This window comes from Aegilops tauschii, chromosome 1 (assembly GCF_002575655.3).
Source record: "Aegilops tauschii subsp. strangulata cultivar AL8/78 chromosome 1, Aet v6.0, whole genome shotgun sequence".
Classification (NCBI taxonomy): Eukaryota; Viridiplantae; Streptophyta; class Magnoliopsida; order Poales; family Poaceae; genus Aegilops; species Aegilops tauschii.
In genome coordinates this window covers 39,785,672-39,790,855 of record NC_053035.3, presented here as the reverse complement: position 1 = coordinate 39,790,855, position 5,184 = coordinate 39,785,672, and positions in this window count along the sequence as shown.

Below are 5,184 nucleotides of genomic sequence, written 5' to 3'. Positions count from 1 at the left end.
AGCATCCTCTTCTGGTGTCCTTGAGTAAACCAGAATATCGTCAATGAACACCACAACAAATTTGTCCATAAATTTCATGAACACTTTGTTCATGAGGTGGACGAAATATGCGGGGGCGTTCGTTAGTCCAAAAGGCATCACTATGAACTCATATAATCCGTATCTGGAGGTGAATGCTGTCTTAGGGATATCTTCTGTCCGTACTTTCAATTGATGATACCCCGATCTCAAATCAATTTTGGAGAACACCTTGGCTTGTGCGAGCTGGTCAAACAAATCATTTATCTGTGGCATGGGATATTTGTTTTTGATGGTGACCATATTGAGAGCTCGATAGTCTATACACAGTCTCAGTGTCCCATCCTTTTTCTTGGCGAATAATACTGGCGAACCCCAAGGTGAGGAACTAGCTCGAATAAAACCTTTGTCCAGTAATTCCTTTATCTGTTTCTTCAATTCTACCAATTCTGAGGGTGCCATTCTATAAGGTTTCTTATAGATGGGAGCGGTGCCAGGTGCTAGTTCAATGCTGAATTCTATCTCTCGGTCTGGTGGCATGCCTGGTAGTTCTTCAGGAAATACATCAAGAAACTCGCATACCACTGGAACTTTTCTCAGTTCTAAAATGTCCACTTTGTTCAATTTTGGTTGCTGTGACCGTGGTCTTTCTTGGGCTGTAACCTTTATTGTCTTGCCGTGATGGTGCGTGAGAATCACGGTCCGATTAAAACAGTCAATAAATCCTTTGTTGGTGGTTAACCAGTCCATCCCTAAAATGACATCCAGTCCTTTGTTTTCCAACACGATAAGATTAGCTTGAAACTGTAGTCCTTCAAACTCAATGATCACTCCTTGGCAGTAACTCTGAGCAATTTGCTTATTTCCGGGGGACTTGATGATCATAGATTTTTCCAAGGGAAGCATCGGAAAACCATGTTGCAAAACAAAACTCTTCGAAACGAACGAATGGGAAGCTCCAGAATCAAACAAAACCGTGGCAGGTACTGTGTTGACAGGGAACGTACTGAGCACGATGTCTGGGGCATTCTGCGCTTCTTCCTTGGTCACATGGTTCAGGTGACCCTTCCTGTGGTTGTTGTTGGGATTGAAGTTGTTGCGCTTGGGGGCTGGATTATTCCCACCATTGTTCGGCTTAGGGGCTGAGTTCCTTGGCTTTGGGCACTGTTTGGCATAGTGCCCTTCTTCACCACAAACATAGCATGTGACCCCTGGACGGTACGTGAAGTCCTTCTCGCTGGAATGAAACTGTCTGGTTGGCCTTAGATCAGTAGTCGTGGATTTCCTTGCTTTAGTCCTCTGAACCTCAGTCTTGCTTCGGTTGTTGCGAGCAAGAGTCGTCTTATCCCTCTTTCGCTTGCGGATATCTTCCAGACTACGGCGCTCATTCTCCAAGGTAATGGCCTTGTCAACCAGAGTTTTAAAATCCGGGAAAGTGTGCACAACCAGTTGGCATCTTAGTGCCGGTGCCAGGCCGTCCAAGAATTTTTCCATCCTCTTGTTCTCTGTCATGTGCTCGTCGTAGGCATAACGAGATAGCTGGGTAAACTGACCGTTGTATTCTGTCACTAATATGCCTCTTTGCTTGAGTTCATCAAATTCTCTCTTCTTGATTTTTATGATGCTCCTGGGGATGTGTGCCCCACGAAAGCCTTCCTTGAACTCCTCCCAGGTGATGTTGTGTTCACTGGGATGCATGTGTAGGAAGTTTTCCCACCATGCTGCAGCTGCTCCAGTAAGGTAGTGTGGTGCATAAAGCACCTTCTCATGATCTGAACACTGAGCAATAATCAGCTTCCTTTCGATGTCACGAAGCCAATCATCGGCTTCCAGCGGCCTATCGGTGTGAGCAAACGTTGGAGGGCGTGTCTTCTGCAATTCAGGCAGCTTGGAGTGTGGTTGATAGGGCTCACAGTGGTTTCCCATATTGATGACGTGATTCATCATCTCTTGGTGCTGTTGCTGGCTTTGTTCGAAAAGGCGGCATACTTGAGACAAGGTTGCTTCGCTGTCCTATTGACTGGACTGTCCCTGAGTGAAGTTGTTGCTAGTCTGTGTCCCATAAACTTCTTCTGGCTGATTGGGCATGGAACGAGTCCACGGACGAGACATTTTTCCAGTCTGGGGTATTATTTTGCAAAATTTATGAGAAGAACTGTGTGGCACAAGGAAAATCTTGCAAAGGCAAAAATTTAAAAGACCTCAAGATTTTTCAAGAAAGCATAAACGATTTCGCATGGAGAAGAACTGCTTAACACAAATCTTACACGCGAAAAGCAAACACATGATACAGCACTCAGGATGTGCGTACACATTCCTGACATGTTATTAGACTAGCACACTCTTTCGGAAAGCAGCGTGCACACTACTACAAACTAACGTACAGATAAAACACATCATACAAGCAGACATAACGCGCGGCTACTCGGCGCTCTCAGTCGGAGATGGTGACGATGTCCTTTCCCTTGCCGAGGGCAAGACTCAGCGGTGCAGGAGATTCAACCTCCACCTCCTCTCTAGCAGGCTCCTGGCGCGTAGCACTGCGCTGTGGTGATGGTGCGGGAGCGACGGACGGCAGTGCGGGTGAGGCAGGCGGTGCAGCTCTGGCTGGAGTAGGAGCGATGACTCGGTCGAACTCCTCAGTGGTAGGCAGACGGCGAGCAGTGGCCAAAATGGCCGGTGCATAAGATGCTAAAGACGAGACGAATGTCAGAGGCGGTGCCGTGTGGAGAAGCTCCTTCCTGCTGACAGGACCGCCTCGGACTAAGTCCATGCGGGCAGCCACAAGATCGTCCACGAGGTTGTCGAAAGATTCCTCCAGAGCCTTGAGGTACTCAAAAACCATCTCGATGGCTTCATCTTGCTCTCCCCTATGGCAGGCGAATGCATAGTGACAAGTATATGGCACATGGCATGGGAGATAGCGGTAGCGACGAGTCTTCATCATAGGAAGGATGTCCCGAAGGCGAGCTATTGTCTCACGGGCAGCCATCTGCAAGGCATGCCTCTCCGTAGGCATGGCCCTTCCCACAAAATGGAAGTGGCGGGATGCAGAACGTCCTCCCTTGAATTGCACCACGGCCTGGTGCATAGACACGTCGTCGCTTAGCTTGTGCTGGTAAAGCGTGAACTCCGGACGAGTCGCTGGCCCGATCGCGAGCTTGGTGATGGAGACGAGGAGTTTGACAAACCCCTCGGGCACGTTCGTGAACACTCGAGTCTCGCAGTTGCTGCCAGCCATCTACAAAAGTAGGCAAAAATTCTGAGTAGTCATGTCATAAATTTATGATGACCAACAGAAAATAGCTACATTTGCAAAATGCTGAAAAAGCACAAAAGACGCTAATAACCGATTAGCGATCGCACCTAGTGGCTTCCTACAGTCAGCCTGGCTCTGATACCAAGCTTGTCACGACTGGTTTTTCAATAAAAATATTTATTGAGAGGCCAATCCCTTTTACGGACCAGTAAAGAAGAATTTCTTTTCACTGGTAGACAATATCTTGGTCACAGAAGAAAGTACCAGGAGTACTGAATATAATACAAGGTTGACCGAAGACTGCCCAACAATTTATTACATGCACGCCGATAAAACATAATGGCGGATAGGGTGGCATAACTACTATCTCACGATAACAACGGTGGTGGAAATATCACAGCGGAGTGGGTGATAAGACTCCTGAAATCTAACAGCTCTTCGAGCGTCGGAGTGAGGCTCGAGGAGAATTATTGCGGGTGGCGGAAGCGTATATAATACAAGTGACCAATATCCAGGAACGCACGGGACTGACTGGGATTCCTCTAGGCGTCGGACTCACTATCAAACTCTTCATCCATGAGATCGCCTTCGTCAACATCTGGCCAAATCAACAAGCCAGGTGAGTACTATGAAAGTACTCGCAAGACAGTTCGGACATAAGATATAACAAATGTAAACATGATGCATATGAACAGATTAACAAGTGCACTCAGTCATAGAGATAATAATGCATGGAAAATAAAAGAGAAGTCGGGCGGTAGTCCTCCCGAAATCCCAAAATAAATACTGGGTGCCAAACGAGGGTCTGAATGACTCCTCAAGAGGAAAATGCAAGAATAACAATGCCGCAGTCGGGCGTCAGGGCGACACCACATAAAGGGCTTATATTGAAAGTAAAAGACAAACATGCCACAGTCGGACGTCTGAGCGACATCACATAAAGGGCTTATATTGAAAGTAAAAGACAAACATGCCACAGTCGGACGTCTGAGCGACATCACATAAAGGGCTTATATTGAAAGTAAAAGACAAACATGCCACAGTCGGACGTCTGAGCGACATCACATAAAGGGCTTATATATCCTAACTTGATATGTCAGTAGCTCAAGAATTCAAATATTGCAAGGGTATAATCAGATATGAAATAAACAACAGGGTTAGTCCGACCATGGAATAATATTCAACCAATATACCAATCAAGCTTGTTCACCCGGGAAAATACCACGAGGACTTGACATAGATATGGGTTCACTGATCACGGTCCTTGACCACGGATACGATGACTCGGAAGGATTTGACTCTGCAGAGTTTGTACTTTAACCACAGCCAATGGATTTCAGTAGTCGCGGGGACTAGTTCCGTTTACGGTGTTTTGGAAGAAACACATCTAACCAGTACACACCCATTCAACATTCCGAAGCCAGGAATCACCCTCGGCAACGTTCAAGAAAAACCTTGAGACGGGGAGGCTACAACCTCGCGTAGCATGGGATCAAATTTCTATACGCGCGCTCTAAGGGGTGCCCCCCTCTCGGTCCCAACCGGAAACACCCATGCCCCCTGACCGGATGACTGGCTTTAATCCAGGGCCATGGAACCCTCATCCCGGCCCCTCTATTTGGTGTGTACATGGAAAGAGGTTACCAACTTACTAAACCGCATTCTGGCAGAATACATGTGGTAGCACGGAAGGGGGAAGAACGATAACGTGACTCCGTCCACGTTAACGTCGGAATTTATCGGATGACGTAAGGCTGGCATGCTACAACAGTACCACCTTACTGCCCTTCATGTCACCACATGACTAGGCCATCTCTCCTCAGAGATCATAGTAACTTCGGAACACACGGGTGGTTGCCTCACATGCAACAAGATACTCACCGATACTCATATGCCATGCACAACCT